This window comes from Megachile rotundata, chromosome 2 (assembly GCF_050947335.1).
Source record: "Megachile rotundata isolate GNS110a chromosome 2, iyMegRotu1, whole genome shotgun sequence".
Lineage (NCBI taxonomy): Eukaryota > Metazoa > Arthropoda > Insecta > Hymenoptera > Megachilidae > Megachile > Megachile rotundata.
Window position 1 is genome coordinate 21,823,183 of NC_134984.1, and position 22,144 is coordinate 21,845,326.

The 22,144-nt window shown below is 36.7% G+C and overlaps 1 protein-coding gene across 3 annotated transcripts in view; it reads left to right on the forward strand.

Annotated features, from left to right (window-relative positions):
- Utx (Utx histone demethylase) overlaps nt 1-22,144 on the forward strand; it is a 110,800-nt gene that overhangs the window by 39,334 nt on the left and 49,322 nt on the right. Inside the window, exon 1 of one of the 3 annotated variants that reach the window (XM_012293532.2) lies at nt 4,687-4,709. The exons of the other annotated variants lie outside the window; for them this stretch is intronic. The gene's annotated coding sequence lies outside the window, so the exon portion shown is untranslated. Of the gene's footprint in view, nt 1-4,686; nt 4,710-22,144 lie in introns of those variants that run through there. 3 annotated transcript variants of the gene reach the window in all.

The following is a 22,144-nucleotide window of genomic DNA, read 5'->3' on the forward strand; positions in this document are numbered from 1 at the left end:
AGCCTGACAGTCTGAAAAAGAGGCGCTGAAGGGTTGCTGGTGGATATTCGAAGTTGCCAGATGCCGTGAACAGGGTGGATCGAACCCCCTCGACCGATTAACGACTCCCTTCCGTTTTCTACCCTTTCTTTTGTTCCTGGTTTCGCTGGCAGCGCACACGTGCACCACGGACACCCGTGTGCACACCGTCTCGTCGTCGTCGCTGAGAATTTCGACCACGCTAAACGCCGTTCAAGAAGTAGCCACATTATTTGTTTAATTGATTTCGAGATGTCTTTAATGGGGTACGATGTGGGAACCCTGTTCCCAGGGGTTCGCTTTCGAAGTATATGCCAGCTTCTCGTTACTTTCGAGAGCTGTCGAAGGATATTAGGCGAAATTCGGGTGGGGAGAAACGAGGGCTTGTAATAACCGTCGTTTAACGCGACATTTTGCAGACACGCGTTATATCACCGCACGAACCATGGTCGAGCGCTGTATCATATCGTCACGTTATGCTATTGTAATCTCTTGCATGGTATAATAAAACGTGTCTCACATGTTAGATATTTTTCGGAAAGAGATGCGTTCGGAAGAGGTGCTGGGGTAAGTGCCGAGAGGTCAAACTCAGTCCTCTTACCAAAGGCATCCCTGCCTCCCCATTACGTGGCCAGATCCTCCAACGTCCCTATTCGACTAAGCAATGCAATAACAATCTATCCTTTTCTACAATCTCAGAAGCTAACAAAGCAAGCAATCCTGCGACATCTGATGATCATACTCCAAGTCAATAGCCATCATCTATCGCCACACTTGGACTATCATAAACGACCTTTCGCTTAGATCTCACGCAGGCTATCCCTATCATAAATCGTTCGAAGGCAAAATAGCACAGGCTAATTGCCCTCAACGACCCTCCAAAATACGTTGGCGCTAATATGTGTTATGGTAATCTCATGCATGGTGTAATAAAACGTGTTTCACATTAGATTGCTAAATTCGAAAAATTTCTAAATTGAAAAACGAGTACTTTCGACATGTGGAGATTCCAAGATTAAGATTTCTAAAGGTGAATGGGTGGAGCGTGAACATAGCGGGAGTAATTCGTAGTATGCAACCCGAAAGACATTTCAATCGTTCAGGTTACGTATTTAAAGATGCGAAACCGCAGATAGACGATATTACGTTTCAAATAGCAGTTAGAAGAGGTGATTATATTATTAGCGGCGAGTATCATAATCCTCGAGTGTTTTCCAGCGCGTTTCATGCATCTGGTATCGTAATAATTATTTTAATTGCAACCCACAACCGCGTTGCATAATTGCAAGGCATCGAACGGTATAATCTTGCTGACACTGAAAACAGACAAGCTAACAAGGTTACCGTGACACGTTCCCGATTTAAACTTAGCGCCACTCTTCTTTCTCTAAATAGCCGAAGGAACGAAGGCTTACGACATCGATTACACGGTGAAACTTCTCACCTGTGCGGTTATCTCCTCGGCTAATCGTACGGCATTGCGTAAAAACATGGCAGAAAATCGTTCTCGAAACATGAGCTTTCAACGAGTCTCGTTTATCATGTTTTTTCTCTTTTTAACGCTACGTTCGCGTGAAAAGGATAATTACCGTTTCGTTGCGAAGCGAGCATCCGTTGAAAGGGAAATGCAATGGGGACCATGATTAAACGGGACTCGAGATTTTTCAATTACCGGAATTATTCCTGTTATTTCAAGTTTTCGTTTCGACGATACGCCGGTATACTTTTCATTATTTCGAGCGTCGACGCAACAATTTATTTATGCGAATATCGTTTCGTTGCAATTTTAATTACGCGCAGATTGTTAAGCGTTTTCAGAGACTGTTTACTCCGCAACGCGAATGTAAATAAATTTGGAAGTTTGTAAGTTTCGATGTCGAATTAACCCTTAAATGCATGATTTTCTTATTTTACCAAAAGTTGTCAACTAACAAAATACCTTGAAAGCGGTTCATTCAAATTAAAACGAACAATTTATTTATGCGAATATCGGTTCGTTGCAATTTTAATTACGCGCAGATTGTTAAGCGTTTTCAGAGACTGTTTACTCTGCAACGCGAATGTAAATAAATTTGGAAGTTTTTAAGTTTAATCGATATCGAATTAACCCTTAAATGCATGATTTTCTTATTTTACCAAAAGTTGTCAACTAACAAAATACCTCGAAAGCGGTTCATTCAAATTAAAACGAACAGACGACGCTATTGCATATTTGATTGGTGTGTTGCACATATGCAACACTACTCATTGCAGGTTTCCTACATTTTGTAAATAATTTATAAGATTAAAACTGGTATGTTGCATTTATACAACTATAAGGGTTAACAATATCTGGCATCCGTCTCGAAAGAGCTCGGCGGAGATCCGAAAAGTGAAATGCAATTACCTATGTTGGCAGCATCGGTAAACGTAACGTCGTCGAGTGCCATCAGCCAGTTGTAATATTTGTCTTCCCTCGACGGGCTTGGTTAAAAAGCGTCCTCGAGGGTAGCCCAAAAGAATGTCGCTCGTTTCAACCTCTCTCTGTCCCTTTGCGTACATACCGACGCAACACAGCCTCTTGATGAAGTGGCCTTTATTGCAAGTAATTCGACGAAAGCGGTTGCTTGGCTGTTGCGATCGCAAAAAGCGTTTCCGTGTCACTGGGATCCCGGTTGCTGATTGTTCAACGTTTAAATATTTGACATCGGATTTTAATTTTCATTTTTTCCGACTTTATCTGTATCGCAACGTATCCTGACTAACAACGTTTTGCACTTTTATTCGTTTGCAAGATATTTTTAATAATTCACGGCTGTTTTTCTTGAACAAAGTCGGAAAGGCCTTTACGGTTTCATTATTCGAAATAAAGAAAATTGATATCGAGGGGTACGGCTAGGACGGAAATGGTTGACAAAAGAATTATTCAAAGCTGAGTTTACATTCTGTATGCGCGCGAGTACAATGCTCTTGGAACATGTGCGTTTATCGAACGACCGTTTTACCACGAGTTATTTTGGTGTGTGCCTGGCGGCTTTCAGTTCGATCGGAATTGTTATCGGTTCTTTTCCCTACCCGATGCGCGTATATATCACAGGCGCCTGGCTTTTACGGTAATTTTTCGTTTTTACCCGTGAAACGACGTTCTTCGCGTCCAGTTACACTTCTACCTGTCGATCGTGAAAAATGATACATTCAATTCGACGTCTATCGAGAAACTACTGTTATCGATAACTCATCGTTTCTTCCGCGATTTCGTGACTAACCATTTTCGAGCCAGATTTCTTTAAATTCTATTACCTCTACATACTTTTCAATTTCATTCTGAAACCGAACGTATCTTGGGACAATTTTCAAATTCATAATCTCATACGTTTTCAAATTCTCCAATTTAAAAATTTTTAAATTGTATATAAAAGTGTGACGTGCTATAATGCCGTGTTATTGTCACATACTTTTCAATTTCATTCTGAAATCGAACTTATCTTAGGACAATTTTCAAATTTATATTCTTACACGTTTTCAAATTCTCCAATTTAAAAATGTTTAAATTGTATGTAAAAGTGTGACGTACTATAATGCCGTGTTATTGTCACATAGTTTTCAATTTCATTCTGAAATCGAACGTATCTTGGGACAATTTTCAAATTTATACTCTTACACGTTTTCAAATTCTTCAAATTAAAAATTTTTAAATTATATATCAACGTGTCACGTGCTATAATGCCGTGTTATTGTCACATACTTTTCAACTTCATTCTGAAACCGAACGTATCTTGGGACAATTTACAAATTTATACTCTTACACGTTTTCAAATTCTCCAATTTAAAAATTTTTAAATGTTATATGAAAGTGGCACATGCTATAAAGCCGTGTTATTGTCACATACTTTTCAACTTCATTCTGAAATCGAACGTATCTTGGGACAATTTTCAAATTTATAATCTTACACGTTTTCAAATTCTCCAATTTAAAAATTTTTAAATTGTATATAAAAGTGTGACGTGTTATAATGCCGTGTTATTGTCACATACTTTTCAATTTCATTCTGAAACCGAACGTATCTTGAGACAATTTTCAAATTTATAATCGTACACGTTTGCAGATTTTCAAATTTAAAAATTTGTAAATGTTATATGAAAGTGGCACATGCTATAAAGCCGTGTTATTGTCACGTGCTATATTGCCACGCATGGAATAACTAACCATAGTTATATTATTACATATCGAATTACTGCGTGGAATTGTCACGCGCTATTTCGCCAGGTGTTACGTCGTTCTCAAATTTACGACACGTAAAACTGTAGCTGTCGTTTTGTTAAATCTTGCATTAGTACCGCGAAACGTCTTTGTTGAAATCTATAAAAGGAACAATATTGGATAATAACGAATTTCATTAGTCTTGCAACTGACAGCCAGATGTCTTGAATATAGCAATGGTTTTATATAACTTGATTAACATTCATTTACATTGATGCGATATGAACGTTATTACATATACTTTTATGTTATGAAATTCTGTCTAGCCTTCTCATGCTTCGAAATTATGATTTAATATTCACTGCGTGTATTGTAAAAAAAATCTTACTTATAAGGTTATTATTTGAGGTATTAAAAAGTATCTTACTTATAAGGTTCGTACTAACGAATGTTTCTTTTTGTTTCAGGTAAGTTTTACAACATGCTGTATCGTCTAGCACAGATCGAATAAGTGAGTGAATTAAGTATCTTAAATGTTTTGCTTTTGTGCTACCAAAGAGAAGTAACATGAAATTATAAAACTAATTAAAAATTAAACTATTTGATATTACTGAAAATTTCAATCTTATTATGAGACGTAAAAGACATCGCTTGCGAGAGGAATAAAATCTTTGAAACATAGCTGGATCGAAATCATGCATGTTCACAGACAACCACGAAAGTATTTGAATCGTGAAATTGTCCTGTGAAATTGTATCGTGCACTTCTCATAAATAAGAGAAATTCTTTAACACTAGAAAGACTGAAACTTTGATTCATTTTGACTGCTTTGGGGCAATATAGGTATAACACATATATATATACCGGAAATGAAGGAGAAGGTAACTACAATTATTAATAAACGCATTTATATGTCGTACAAAAAGTCACAAAATTCTAAGAAGCTGTGTCATTCTATACACAATTGTTTTTCTAATTGAAATTGAAAAGCAGTCAAAACGACTGCCTTAGGCAATCTAGTGTTAAAGGTTCTGAAAGACTGATAAATAGGTAGGTCGTCAAGATGTGGGACACCCTGTAGAAAGATCGATAAAGAGAGCGCACATTTTCCATTGCGTAACGTTGCACAACTCTCTCACGACTAGTCGTTGCATCTCGGTTCATAATTAACATCGCGGATGCAGGTAGCGGCGGTTCGACAGGAAAATAAAAATATCGTAACAGCCGAGGTTGCAGCACGCGAAACACGGTACAGGGTCATTCGTGTTACCGGACGATTACCCCTTTCTTCTTCGATCACGGTACAACTTTCTCACTTTTCAAACTTCCAAAATTTCCAAGCTCTCAATTTTCACTTGTTAGAATTTCTCGACTAATTTTCACTTTTTCAAATTTTTCGACTTTCGGAATTTCATAAGGGCATAAAACATAAAAATTTGTCAAGTTGAAACGGTGGGAGCAAGATCGGTATTTTACCTAGGGAAGTCATAGAATCCTGTGCAGCTTTCTCACTTTTCAGACTTCCAAAATTTCCAAGCTCTCAATTTTCACTTCTTAGAATTTCTCGACTAATTTTCACTTCTTCAAATTTTTCGACTCCCGGAATTTCATGAGGGCATAAAAGATAAAAATTTGTCAAGTTGAAACGGTGGGAGCAAGATCAGTATTTTACTTAGGGAAGTCATAGAATCACTCCGATGCAGCTTTCACACTTTTCAAACTTCCAAAATTTCCAAGCTCTCAATTTTCACTTGTTAGAATTTTTCTACTAATTTTCACTTCTTCAAATTTTTCGACTCCCGGAATTTCATAAGGGCATAAAAGATAAAAATTTGTCGAATTGAAACAGTGGGAGCAAGATCGGTATTTTACAGAGCAAGATCGGTCATAGAATCCTGTGCAGCTTTCACACTTTTCAAACTTCCAAAATTTCCAAGCTCTCAATTTTCACTTCTTAGAATTTCTCGACTAATTTTCACTTCTTCAAATTTTTCGACTCCCGGAATTTCATGAGGGCATAAAAGATAAAAATTTGTCAAATTGAAACGGTGGAGCAAGATCGGTATTTTACAGAGCAAGATCGGTCATAGAATCCTGTGCAGCTTTCACACTTTTCAAACTTCCAAAATTTCCAAGCTCTCCAATTTCCAAACCCCTCAATTTTCCCTTCTTCAAATTTACCGACTCCCGAAATTTCATAAGGGTATAAAAGATAAAAATTTCCCAAGGTGGGAGAAGATCGGTATTTTCCCTAGGGAAGCGTAGCTCCCCGGTGTGTTACCAGAGAGTGCGTTCCGCGAGCAGGAAACGCTTTGACAGTTACACGATCAAGATTCAGCGCGTTGTCGAGAATGTTGGAAGAGGGCAAGGGAGCGGATTTCCCTCCAAACTCAATTCGCTATTCCATTCAGAGCGTTCTTCTTTCTCGTTCTGTTCACCGTTGCTTTCTTCGCGTCGCGATATTCCAACCTCTCGACTTCCCCCGTCTATCTGACCGATTGCGAGCCTCGAATACAACGGTACATGACCAGCATGAGATGCATAGACGATGATACCTTCACGTACTGTTCTTTCAGAACTTGCTGCTGTGCGGAATGCGGTATTTAAGTGTCCCGATCTTACATATTTCGTTATCAGTTATTAGATAGATGTACAGATACTCTATTAGTTATTAGATACAGAATCTCTTTATTCTTTCAACTGTGTCTTGTAGAATACATAGACAGATACATAGATACTCTGTTAGTTATTAGATACAGAATCTCTTTATTCTTTCAACTGTGTTTTGTGGAATACATAGACAGATACATAGATACTCCATTAGTTATTAGATGCACTAGAATCTCTCTATTCTTCCAACTGTGTTTTATAGAATACATAGACACCCTCTACAGTTCCTTAGGAATCTATAGATATCTTCTACAGCTCCTTAAGAATCCATAGATACCTTCTACAGTTCCCTAGGAATCCATAGGCACTCCCACAAGTTCTTCAGCTATCTATAGACACTTCTGCAGTTCTCCAAAAATTCATAGGCACTGAAAATTCCCTGTAAATCCACAGATGTAGCCACAATTCTTCAAGAATCCCTATGGGGGTAATACCCTATTTCTGGATATTCTCAAACTACCAAACCGTCCTCTTACATCTCTAAATATTTCCAGAATTTCACAAATACCCTCAGAATCCGCTATATCCTTCCAAGGATAGATCTTCTGGATCCTGAGTAAACCTTAGTAGTCTAAGTAGTAAACCAAGTAGTAGATACTTGGTTTCCTCTAAGATTTCCTATCTCTTGTACGACTCATGTGCCTACATTCTTAGAACTCCAGCTATTCTTCCGAACTTGAATCCTGTCGATGCGAGTCGAGATTTCATGGCGTGCATTTTTGTTCGGTATCTATGATCGAGCGAACATCCTCCCTTGTTTAACGTGCCGAGCTCTGTACACGGCTAGCTCAGCCTCTTCGCATCCCTTAATGCGGCGCTCCTTAAAGGGGATAGGGCATCCCAAGTATTGACCCGTTTACCCTTCGACTTTCCAGGTGTCGAGGTGATGCACCTATTCCAAGCGCCGCTAATTAATCGATGTAATTATCTGCTAATTCGACGTCGAGTGCAAATAATTTGTGTTAGACTATTTTACTGCCAATGATCAATTATCATGAATAACATATGTGATGAGTTATTTATCGTATATGTTATTTATCTTTAAACTCCTGAAAACTCTTCGACGTCGTGTGAGTGCAAATAATTTGTGTTAGACTATTTTACTGCCAGAGATCAATTATCATGAATAACATATGTGATGAGTTATTTATCGTATATGTTATTTATCTTTAAACTTCTGAAAACTCTTCAACGTCGTGTGAGTGCAAATAATTTGTGTTAGACTATTTTACTGCCAATGATCAATTATCATGAATAACATATGTGATGAGTTATTTATCGTATATGTTATTTATCTTTAAACTTCTGAAAACTCTTCGACGTCGTGTGAGTGCAAATAATTTGTGTTAGATAATTTTATTGCCAGAGATCAATTATCATGAATAACATATGTGATGAGTTATTTATCGTATATGTTATTTATCTTTAAACTTCTGAAAACTCTTCGACGTCGTGTGAGTGCAAATAATTTGTAGTAGATAATTTTATTGCCAATGATCAATTATCATGAATAACATATGTGATGAGTTATTTATCGTATATGTTATTTATCTTTAAACTTCTGAAAACTCTTCGACGTCGTGTGAGTGCAAATAATTTGTGTTAGATAATTTTATTGCCAGAGATCAATTATCATGAATAACATATGTGATGAGTTATTTATCGTATATGTTATTTATCTTTAAACTTCTGAAAACTCTTCGACGTCGTGTGAGTGCAAATAATTTGTGTTAGACTATTTTACTGCCAGAGATCAATTATCATGAATAACATATGTGATGAGTTATTTATCGTATATGTTATTTATCTTTAAACTTCTGAAAACTCTTCAACGTCGTGTGAGTGCAAATAATTTGTGTTAGACTATTTTACTGCCAGAGATCAATTATCATGAATAACATATGTGATGAGTTATTTATCGTATATATTATTTATCTTTAAACTCCTGAAAACTCTTCAACGTCGTGTGAGTGCAAATAATTTGTGTTAGATAATTTTATTGCCAGAGATCAATTATCATGAATAACATATGTGATGAGTTATTTATCGTATATGTTATTTATCTTTAAACTCCTGAAAACTCTTCGACGTCGTGTGAGTGCAAATAATTTGTGTTAGATAATTTTATTGCCAGAGATCAATTATCATGAATAACATATGTGATGAGTTATTTATCGTATATGTTATTTATCTTTAAACTTCTGAAAACTCTTCAACGTCGTGTGAGTGCAAATAATTTGTGTTAGATAATTTTATTGCCAGAGATCAATTATCATGAATAACATATGATGAGTTGTCACATATGTTATTTATCTACAAACTCTTGAAACTCTTACGAAAAGAGCGAGACAATTATTATCGAAATTTGTCAATAAATTCATAACAACTGAAATCGACGGTCTAACTATCTGACAATATTCTTTGATTTTCGTTATTCGTTATTCTAACAACACCCTAAACTTTGCGATATATCGACGACGCTTACAAAATAGTAATCGACGATTACAAAATAGATTAAAGTAACCCTGCTACGAAAGAATAAAAAACAAGTAGCGATACTAGGAGATTCGCTTAGGAAATCGTTGAAGCGATCCGGATACCCGTAGCCCCGAGTTTAGAGCGTATGATTCGATTTGGAAGGAGCAGAGGTCAACGAACATCTTGGACGCCGACGAACGTTGTTTCTGTCGGTGGAATTTTGCAAGGCAAATCCGAAGGCCTGGGCCATCATCTCGGAGCCAGGTCCACGGGTTTGCGCCCACACGAACCACGAAAATCGATGATTCCCCTGTGGACCCGCCTCACCTTCCACCACCAGCCTTTTCATCCCCTGTTCACGCTGTTCACCGCCATCCCCTCGAGCTTAGTTGGGCTAGGTTAGGCTATATTCGTGTGATTTAGTCTCTTACCATGTAGGAATCTACTAAATGCTTCGCGGTTTATGTGGATTGACGTGTGACAGGATTATTGCACTTAAGCGTTCTTTTATGGGCATGTCAGGATTCGAATGTTGTTATAGTAATGGATGACTTGGTGGAGGGAAGAAAAGGAAGAAAAATTGGAGAGGCTGTTATGTCTGATGTGTGTGTTTTTGGTTAATGACAGAGATCAGTAATTTCGATGTTAGTGGAAAAGCAGAAGGTAAGAACCTGATGTAAGTGGAAACTGGTGTTGGGAGATTGGAGTAAAAATGAACTAATGATGTTAATCTCCGTAAGAGTGTTAGTATGTTCACTTAAACAGAATTGTGTGCGTGATAGAAACAGTGCATCTAAGTAGCAGTCGAGCATCTACTTGTATGTCTGTATATTTATAAATTTGATGATTAACAATGATCAACTTTCCAGAACTAACGAAAGAAGGTTTAACCCTTTGCACTCCTTAATTTCTTTTACCTACCAACTCTTTCATTTATAAAATAGATCAAGAAAGGGTTTCTCCATCTAGCGTGTTGTAACAGTGCGCGTATGTGACAAATACATTTTTCATTTATTATAAATAGTATATATATTGGACCAATCTATTTATCTGAATTATTTATAAGATCCAAGAAAAAAGTGACGTCGAGCCACACTCGATATAGGAGTCCAAAGGGTTAACGAACGTGCATCTAAGTAGCGGTCGAGCATCTACTTGTATATCTATAAATTTGATGATTAACAACTTTCCAGAACTAACGAAGAAAGGTTTAACGAATCGCAGACTGTAAAAGTACAATTGAAATTAGTCGAAATTGTTCCCTGAAATCTTTAATCAAAAGCACCCCATATAACGTATAAAATTACGAATGCTCGAGATTAATTTGACGCTAACGACAAAAGAGGACCAATTGTCGCGAGTTTCTCTCATTCTAAATTTCTTCGGATTGCAAGAGAGCCATCGTTCGGTTTCCATTTTCTACTCGGCATAAATGCGCCGCACTCTTTCTACCTTTCCCCGTTTTCTCCATTACTCTAGACCGTTTTCTACCCCATCTCTCCACCATTACCAACCTACCCTTCTTTCTCCTCGCTCTATTATTCTTCTCCCTCCGTGAAGCACATTTTTTTTACCATCGATTTTCTTCTCGTCTCTCTTCGTTACTTTCCTCTTTTCTATGTTTGATCTAGTCTTCGATCTATGGTTTCGCGTGTTGCATTCGGTAGGCGACTGTCGTGTCCATTTTGCTGCTTTTTTTAGAGATTACTCTTCGTTCTATGGCGATTTTGAAATCTTTTGGAAAAACTTCCATAGTTGGGTTTCATAGTGGAGTTCCATTTTGGAAGTATTTAACAAGCGATGACTCTTTGGAATTTCTCAGATTCCTAGAGATCTCTAGAATTTCCTAGGATTGCACCAGTAGGTTCTAGGTAACATGAGATATTCCTACAATTCCATGGGTTGCCTAGAGCTCCTCAGATATTCCTAGGATTCCACGGGTTGCCTCTAGAATCGTCTAGGCATCCCGAAGTGCCTGTACAATTCTCTAGTATCGCACGACCTGAGAATTCCTTAGTTACCTCTAAATATCCTTAGAATTTCTTGGACTTCAATTTCCAAAAATTCCAAGTTCCCAAACTTTCTAGCTCTAATTTAACCCTGAACTTCGAACCGACGTAATTCCAGTCTCCAATAATTTTCTCTTTCCAACCGAAACGCATATTTCGCGTTACGGGTCCAAATGACGCGGGCGATTCCACCTGTATGGTCGTGCAGTTTGATGACGAGGAGCCGGTTGAACAGTCATTAATTCACGCGTAACGTCACTCTCGCTTGGCGCCCATCCAATTTATCACTCGCTCCGGATTTACGCCGACGAAGGGTTGGAAAAAATTGGAAAGAGCAATTCCCCTTCGATTCGGCCAAATAAGACGCGACAATAAGCAAAGTGGGGTGTACAAGGTTCATACAAAAGCCCGCCAGAGTTTCGCGATGCATCTAGATGCTCCTTTGATCCTCGATTTAACGATAACCTCGTTTACGAGATGATTGCTCAGACGAACTCCATAAAAAGCGAAAGGATGAAGCGATCTTTTTTTAACTTTTTTTTAATCTCCCAATTAAATTTATTTCGTTTTCTTTGAACTTTGATAATTCCTGTAATTTTATGGATTTCGTCGGCTGTCATTTTCTGTTATTTTTAGATTGAAATATATTCCCTTTGGTTATAAACTGCTCATTTTTCTGCTGACTGATATTACTGAGGCACACAGGGTGAATCCTGTTAGTTCATTAAAGCGGAACACGTACGATGTACCTTTATTGACTTGAATATTCAACACGCGACGCACTTGGTGTGTCATCGGTGCGTCAGTTGAGGTAGGGTTGTGGTGAATCACCGATTGAGCAGATAATTAGGACCGGACACATATAATTCGGACTGTATCGAACAATCTCTACATAATACATACGATCTGTCGTTCGTTCTATTGGTTATACAATGCAAGACGCACCTGGTGCGTCGTCAATTATATTAAGCAAACAGCATAAGACGCACCCGGTGCGTCGTCAATTGTATTAAGCAGAGTATAAGACGCACTAGGTGCGTCATCAATTATATTAACCAGAGTATAAGACGCACTTGGTGCGTCATCAATTATATTAAGCAAAAAAGTATAAGACGCACCAGGTGCGTCGTCAATTATATTAAGCAAACAGTATCAGACGCACTTGGTGCGTCATCAATTATATTAAGCAAACAGTATCAGACGCACCTGGTATGTCATGAATTATATTAAGCAAAAAGTATAAGACACACCATGTGCGTCATCAATTATATTAAGCAAAAGTATAAGACACACCATGTGCGTTATCAATTTGATTAAGCAGAGTATAGGACGCACTAGGTGCGTCGTCAATTATATTGAGCAAACAGTATCAGACGCACTTGATGCGTCATCAATTATATTAAGCAAAGAGTATAAGACACACCATGTGCGTCATCAATTATATTAAGCAAAGTGTATAAGACGCACTAGGTGCGTCGTCAATTATATTGAGCAAACAGTATCAGACGCACTTGGTGCGTCATCAATTATATTGAGCAAACAGTATCAGACGCACTTGGTGCGTCATCAATTATATTGAGCAAACAGTATCAGACGCACCCGGTGCGTCATCATTTATATTAAGCAACAATATAAGACGCAACTGGTGCGTCGTCAATTATATTAAGCAAAAGTATAAGACGCATCTGGTGCGTCATCAATTATATTAAGCAATAGTATAAGACGCACCTAATGCGTCGTCAATTATATTAAGCAATAGTATAAGACGCATCTGGTGCGTCATCAATTATATTAAGCAACAGTATAAGACGCATCTGGTGCGTCGTCAATTATATTAAGCAACAGTATAAGACGCATCTAGTGCGTCATCAATTATATTAAGCAACAGTATAAGACGCACCTAGTGTGTCATCAATTATATTTAAGCAACAGTATAAGACGCAACTGGTGCGTCGTCAGTTATATTAAGCAACAGTATAAGACGCACCAGATGCGTCATCTATTACATGAGGTAATCAATATAAAACATATAAGACGTATCTTAAGTAAAATTTCTTTCCACATAACATAATTATGAATTATTTTAATGCCCACCTGTTTAACCCTGCCCTACAATTTATTTGTCAGATGCGTCAAAAGTACCTGTTCATAGCTATATAAAATAGGCAAAGAAAATTAAAGCGTATTTTATATTCAGCGATCTTTGGCTATAGAAATTAAAATTGTACCTAAACTACAAGTTATTTGAGTAAGGTTTGTCATATTTGAACAGTGCGTCTGACTGAATACGGGGTAACTGCAAAAGGGAACATCGTAGGTGTATCGCAGGAACACGTACGCTAAAGCGATAAGTCAAAGAGAATTTGGAGCCGAAAAGGGTTTACACGGACTGCGAGACGTTGTTCGTAAATATTCATAAAAAGCCTCGATGAAGCGGGTAAACGAGGGACGACGTACCGCGTTGGCCCGCTCGATTATTCGTTCGTCCTCCGTACGGTATTAAATTCGATCCAATCAGAAGATATTCTTTATGCGTTTGAAATCCAATCGGTGGGACAAGGAGCGAGGGGTAGATGGACGGGTAGTAGCACATTTCGCACGGCACTTTCAATTCAACCACAGGAGGATTCAATTTCTCGTCTCCCCTTGGACTGCAAGAAAGGGACATCGACGGATCACTCCAGCCTTTTGTCTTCCAAAGGGGGTGAAATCGCGAGAAATAGACAAACTGCTCATAATATTTGCATAAATACTATAAAATATATCACGGAAGCCGTTCTTTGTTTACCATCAATCGATTATTAGCTTTTTAGTCTGCACTTCCAAAAAGAAGCGACGGGAGTCCCAATTTAATTCGAATGAATCTTTGGAGGCCCGGTCCTCGGCTCGTTTCTTGACCTCTTTCGCCTTTTTCTCCTTCGAGAAATAAAATATTCGGGGCTTGGTGAGCGCGAATGTGCCCACGTGCAACGAAGACGGGACGTAGGTGGGCCAACTAATTTTTTTATCGACCCTTCAACCGTCTGTAGTCTACTCTCCCTCCACAGGTATACGTCAACGAACTATTATAGCTTTCTGATTCGTCCTTTCCTCTTTCTACCTGTTGTATCTTCTCTCAAATTTACAAACTTAAAACTTTCGAATTTTTATGTTCAATTTTTATGTTCACTTTTTATGTTCAATTTTTATGTTCAATTTTTATGTTCAATTTTTATGTTTAATTTTTATGTTCAATTTTTATGTTCAATTTTTATGTTCAATTTTTATGTTCAATTTTTATGTTTAATTTTTATGTTTAATTTTTATGTTTAATTTTTGTGTTCAATTTGTATGTTTAATTTTTATGTTTAATTTTTATGTTCAATTTTTATGTTTAATTTTTATGTTTAATTTTTGTGTTTAATTTTTGTGTTCAATTTGTATGTTTAATTTTTATGTTTAATTTTTATGTTCAATTTGTATGTTCAATTTGTATGTTTAATTTTTATGTTTAATTTTTATGTTTAATTTTTGTGTTCAATTTGTATGTTTAATTTTTATGTTCAATTTTTATGTTCAATTCTTATGTTCAATTTTTATGTTCAATTTTTATGTTCAATTTTTATGTTTAATTTTTATGTTTAATTTTCATGTTTAATTTTCATGTTCAATTTTTATGTTTAATTTGTATGTTTAATTTTTATGTTTAATTTTCATGTCCAATTTTTATGTCTCAAGTATAAATTTAAACATAAACAAAGATGTCTTGAAGCAAACAACGCAACCAAATGTTCATGCTCCTGAATCATTAATTTGTAAGTGTCTAAATGATCAGCGTTAAAAAATGATTCCAAATGATCATAGTGTCGAAAAAGTTTGAAAACGTGGAACGTAGATAAAGCTCGAACGCGTGCACCGCCACGTGTTTCGAGTGCGTCGACGAGGGAAGAAAATCAAAATCTCCCCCGTTTCTTTTCTCGAGCCGAGACTCAAAGAGCGCGAATAAAGCATCCCGAACACGGAAAGCAAGAAATTGAAGCTTCCTATTCTTCGCGGGATCACGGAACGAAAAGAAAGAAGAAACACGTTGAATGGTGCATTCATTGTAGAACTCGGTGGGCAGTTTGTTCAGAGTTGGCGAAGCATAGAGATAGAAACAGGCGAATAGCCGTTGAATTTTCTTTTCCGCTCGAGAAAATTTCGTCGTTCCCCCATATACTTACACCCCCGTCTACCCTTGACAAAAGCCGTCTTTCACGGCGCCTTTCACGGTGAAACCGGCTGCACCGGCATTTTACCATAGTATTTTAGAAAGGTTCCTTTTACAAACTGGAGCTCTAGTTAAGTTTTTGTTGGCTTCCAGCTTCGTCGTCGTCTCTCGACGCCGAGGCCTTTCCGCTCGCGTTCCATTCGCTTCTGCCGATCGGAATCCATCTAACCGATTTTGGGATCGTCTCGGGGATCCTCGTTTCTTTTATGCCGAGTCTCGCCCGAAAAAAAGACAAAAACGCGCCAGAAGGTTTCGGAGACTTACCTGAATCGGCGAGCATAATCGAGGAACGAGAACACGTTTCGTTTCCTAATTCGTGTATCTCGCCTTTTATTCCCTTCCTTTTTCCATAACATTTGCCGGTGTTCTCGAGGGACGAGAATTGGGAATGTTTATTAAACTGCTAACTTTCGTGGACGTTCAATCTTGCAGAAATAGCTGCAAACACGAAAGTTATCGAGGGGATCGTAACGTTGCATTGATCATTTTTTTGTAACTTGGAATGTTTCGGTATGTAACTTTGACGGAGTTACTCGTTCAACATTTCATTTCGGAACTTCGAGTAGAATTTGTTATACTCAGAAATGTAGCAACCGTTCACCAGGCATTTCCTCGTGAAAACAATATATGAAATCTTACATAAATGCCTCCTTCTTGCGATACTTATAAGATCTATCACTGACCGTTAGCCATTACATAAATCTCCTTTCCAATCTCCAGTTTCCCTACCCACCCTATAAATCATAATATTTGAAAATATAACAAATCCCTTGGAGCAGTAACAGTTATCCGCCTCGCGAAGGGATCTTTGCGCAGCCGTGACCCAGAAAAATGGCTAACAATCGAAAAACTGCGAAACGGGAGGAAGGTGTTGGCCGCTCGGCGCACGAAAGTAGCCATTAAGAGAGTGATCCTCGGTGAGCCGCAGGAAGACGCGTTTTGTAAGGGAATACCACGAGGTATCATCCTCCAGCTGGTAAACAGCTGCCCACATCCTGTCTCACGTACGGGCCCTTTCTCGTCCTCTTCCTTCCTGTCCTCTTCCCTTCGAGACGATACTCGCTTCTCTCTTCTCCTCTTTTTTTTTTCTCCTCCTTTCCTCTGTGCTCGCCATGGCCACGCTTGGAAGAAGGGCACCTCGAGTGGTAGGAAAATGGTGGTGGACAGGTGTATCTCGATGCACAGTGGACATTCGCGACGTCGAGTGGCCGGCACGCGACTACACGGCTGTTTACCCATTAAAAATCGGACGGGCACTTGGCTCGCGACTTTAAGCTTCTTTCACAACATATCGATCACATGCTGTTTAAAGATGATTATTAAAAATGTTTATTAAAGATGATTATCAAAAATGTTTATTAAAGATGATTATTAAAGATGTTTATTAAAGATGTTTATTAAAAATGATTTTTAAAGATGTTTATTAAAAATGATTATCAAAGATGTTTATTAAAGATGATTATTAAAGATGATTATTAAAGATGTTTATTAAAGATGATTATTATAGATGATTATTAAAGATGTTTATTAAAGATGTTTATTAAAGATGATTATTAAGGATGATTATTAAAGATGATTATTAAAAATGATTATTAAAGATAATTATTAAAGATGTTTGTTACAGATGATTATTAAAGATGATTATTATAGATGATTATTAAAGGTGCTTATTAAATATGATTATTAAATATGAGTATTAAAGATGATTATTAAAGATGCTTATTAATGATGATTATTGAATATGATTATTATAAAATATGATTATTAAAGATGCTTATTAAAAATGCTTATTAAATATGCTTATTATAGATGCTTATTAAATATGATTATTATAAAATATGATTTTTAAAGATGATTATTAAAAATGCTTATTAAAAATGCTTATTAAATATGATTATTAAAGATGCTTATTAAAGATGCTTATTAAATATGATTATTATAAAATATGATTTTTAAAGATGATTATTAAAGATGCTTATTAATGATGATTATTAAATATGATTATTATAAAATATGATTATTAAAGATGCTTATTAAAAATGCTTATTAAATATGCTTAGTATAGATGTTTATTAAATATGATTATTATAAAATATGATTTTTAAAGATGATTATTAAAGATGCTTATTAAAGATGCTTATTAAAGATGCTTATTAAATATGATTATTATAAAATATGATTATTAAAGATGCTTATTAAAGATGCTTATTAAATATGATTATTATAAAATATTATTATTAAAGATGCTTATTGAAGACCTACCTTATTACCTTTTTGTGTTAATCAACTTCATTTTTTAACTTCGAGTCTACTTCAACGACAAAGTAGCAAAAGGCGAATTTTTAAAAAAGCTACAAGGCATCAAACGAATGTAAGATTTGTACGTAGTGATATAAGGAGTTTTAACGACGAGCGAGAGGTAAAAAGAGAATGATTGAACGAGGTAATTTAGCATAATTATATATATGTCTTGAGTAGTTGAAATTCAATTGGACTTATTTAGAAGCAGCTGGCGATCGAGTATGTACAGAGTATTTCTTGTAATTCTTCTCAACAGCTTTCAGAACTTATAGGGAATCGCACCGATCACCTGTTTATCGAGACACATTTACCCTTGCCATTTCGCCGTCGGACGTAAAATATAGCTTGGAACGTGAAGGTGCATCGTTATCAGATTCTCAAGGCTATCTGTGCGATGACGATGTACAACAAAACAATGCAAACGCTAATTCTAGAATGGCAATCAGTAAACCTACATTTCGTACGAATGCAACTCTTCGCTTCACTGATTCGAATCTTTCAAGTTTCAGTTTCTCAAACTCTCAGGTTTACAAAATGTAAGATGTTAATGTAGAATATGACTGATAATTGAGAACACTGATGACTGAGAACACAATTGATGACTGAGTTTTAGATTTTTCTGTAGCGACATCTCAAAGAGACAATCATATTCAATTATGTTTGCTTCGTTTCAAGCTTCACTTCAAACCATATTCGTACCAAGCTTCAATCCAAGCTTCACACCATGTCACTCATACGACAATGCAATTCACAACCCCCCACATTTACAAATTTATGAATTCAGAAATTATCAAAAAAATCCCAAAATCCCAAAGTGCCCAAAAACCCCATAAATGTATTCCATTAACCGAAAGTAAAAGTAAAGCGATAAAAGGTTTGAAACAGTTTGATCACACATCGTCCGTCCATAGAAACGACTGAAAGGATTGTTTTCACGATCGCGGATGTATAATGGACAGACAGGTGGAACGGACACCTTTTAATGCCACGTATATAAGTACGTGTCCAGTACGATTGGCTGGCACGAATTGTCAGGTCGCAATTTACCATTTGCATTCAGGGTGGCTCGTATTTTATGACCCGTGCCTTGTAATCGTTAAGCCGTTGCCTTGACCAGGATGAGGGTTTTCATAGTCATCGATATTATCTTGGAACACGTCTTTTGATGCAGAAATATCGAGAACGTCTTGTCTAACCTTACGCTTTTGCAGCTTGCGATTTATGCTTCCCTGTATTACTATTTGTCGTATAATAATAGTCAAAGGTTCATTTGTATCTTGTAATAAAAGCTCATTTGTATCTTGTAATAAAAGCTCATTTGTATCTTATAATAAAAGCTCATTTATGTCTAATAATAAAAGCTCATTTGTATCTTATAATAAAAGCTCATTTATATCTTATAATAAAAGCTCATTTGTATCTTATAATAAAAGCTCATTTGTATCTTATAATAAAAGCTCATTTATATCTTACAATAAAAGCTCATTTATAACTTCTTATAATAAAGCGTCATTAATAATTTCGTAACATTTATAATCGCAACAAAAATACTCGAACTGTAATGAAAAATGCGATTAATATCTCGTTAGATTTTATCTTGAGGCTTTCAAGATTTCAATACCTCGACGAGGGTTTGAGAGCGAAGTTACAAATCTTGCTTATCAACTTTGAAGACATAGCTGTAATGAACTTGAACTTCCAAAGTGCACTTCGCACAAACGATTCCATTAACATCGACATGTCAATTTAAAATCGACGCATTCATAACATTTAATGCGTGAAATCGTGTCAGACAAGTTGAGTATTTTCGTGGGAACCCGAAATCACGATAACGCTAACAAGCGATTGGTCACCGTAATAAAGCGAAGGCAATATTTATCGTGTAACTGTCCGTCGAACGTCGATGCTCTCGCAGTTCTTTCCGTCGAAAGGCACGTGGCTGCGAGCGAATACGACAGATGCATCTCCGTAGCACGCGCCACGCAGGTGCAGCTGAAAGTGCAGTTGAACTAAATCTTGTTGGACAAGGTGTCTGTCGGGACTCGCTTCTGTTCTTACCCCACTTTACTTTTAGCGATCCTCTCTTTTCGAACCGGTCGAGGGCACTTGGCGAGCGACTGCGTTCGAAACGCGGTCAAATTTGTGAATCCCGGTTTAATCCGGGGAGACCGACTTTACAGGTCGTTTAATCTGTTCACTCTTAAGGGCTGATCTTTATTATCACGTATGTAGACGGTGTGATTTAGATACAAGATTGCAAGGATGGAATGCAAGGATGGACTCATAGAAATATTCGGTCATTTAGGGGTTGTTTTAGGTCATTGAATTTGAGCACTCTTAAGGGCTGATTATTATTGAAGGACATAGGTAGACGGTGTGATTTAGATACAAGATGGACTGCAAGGATGGACTCATAGAAATATTCGGTCATTTAGGGGTTATTTTAGGTCATTGAATTTGGGCACTCTTAAGGGCTGATCTTTATTATCAGTGCATATGTAGACGCTGCGATCTAAATACAAGATGGATTCCAAGTATGGACGCATAGAAATATTCACTCATTTAGGGGTTATTTTAGGTTATTTAATTCGGTTACTCTTAAGGGCTGATCTTTATTATCAGTGCATATGTAGACGCTGCGATCTAAATACAAGATGGACTCCAAGGATAGACTCGTAGAAATATTCGCTCACTTAGGGATTATTTTAGGTTATTTAATTCCCTTCACTCTTAAGGGCTGATCATTATTATCAGTGTATATGTAGACGCTGCGATCTAAATACAAGATGGACTCCAAGGATAGACTCATAAAAATATTCGCTCACTTAGGGGTTATTTTAGGTTATTTAATTCCCTTCACTCTTAAGGGCTGATCATTATTATCAGTGCATATGTAGACGCTGCGATCTAAATACAAGATGGACTCCAAGGATAGACTCATAAAAATATTCGCTCACTTAGGGGTTATTTTAGGTTATTTAATTCGGTCATTCTTGAGGGTTGATCATTATTATCAATACATATGTAGACGGTGTGATTTAGACACAAGATGGACTCCAAGGATAGACTCATAGAAATATTCGCTCATTTAGGTATTATTTTAGGTCATTTAATTCGATCACACTTAAGGGTTGATTATTACTTCCAGTACATAGGTAGACGGTGTGATCTGAACATAAAATGGCCTCCAACTATTATGTTTATTAGATGCATACCCTTATTTTAAAGTACCTAACCCTTTCAGGATAATTTCATGACATGAAACGGATTAAAGATGAATCAGTGTCGATTTACACTTACTCCCTCACACTTGCTGTTGTCAACGAGTTATTGTAGGACCTGTTCTCTCATTTATTTCACTGTCTTAACTGCTTAGTTGAAACTATCAACCAGCCACAATAACTGCTTTGAGTTTTTATATCTTATATTATAAAATTTTATTACTGGTGCTTTTGTTAAAACGATGTCTATCTTAGTTAACGCTTCCACATTCACTTCGTCATTTTTCCACCTTGTTATAATCTAAACCGCATTTAAATGCGTTTAACGACGGTAGCGATAACAATAATTTGAACCAAGAGCTAATTTGTCCCCACTATTTAAACTTCACGTAGTGATGGCTGCCGAAGAATTTCCGAAGAAATAGTCTCTATATGCACTACTTACCTACTTGTATGGATTATTTAGGCCACTTTCTCTAAGTTTTGATAAACTTATCAAATTTTTTATTATCAAATCTTCTGCGTCTTTGAAGATTCAAGGTATAATGAATGGAATAATTTTCTATAAATAAATAGAACGTAATGTGTGGTAGAAAGTGTCAGAGGTTATCAAATTCCCTAATTATCGCATCGTAATTTGAATGATTTTTTGGGACGCTTGAACTTTGGTCGAAGATTATGCTAACTCATCGACTTTCCAAAAACTAATAGAGTGTGCTAATTAACACCAGCCATTAAATTCGAGATAATTTATATTTTAAAGCTTAAAAACTTTGAAGATCTGTATACTTGAAGTTCCAAAGGCACGAAATTTTCAAGCTTCAAAATCTGAAGCTTGCTCTACCCAACCTTAACAAAGTCCTTGAAACAGGATTTATGTGTCAGAAAGAAAATATAGAGCCCAAGATTAATTGTCCCTTTAATAACATCATCTGTGACGCTTATCTACTTTTATCAAAAAAATGATAGAGTCGAAAATGAAGTGGGATATGTACACACATTTCGCTTATCTAAACAG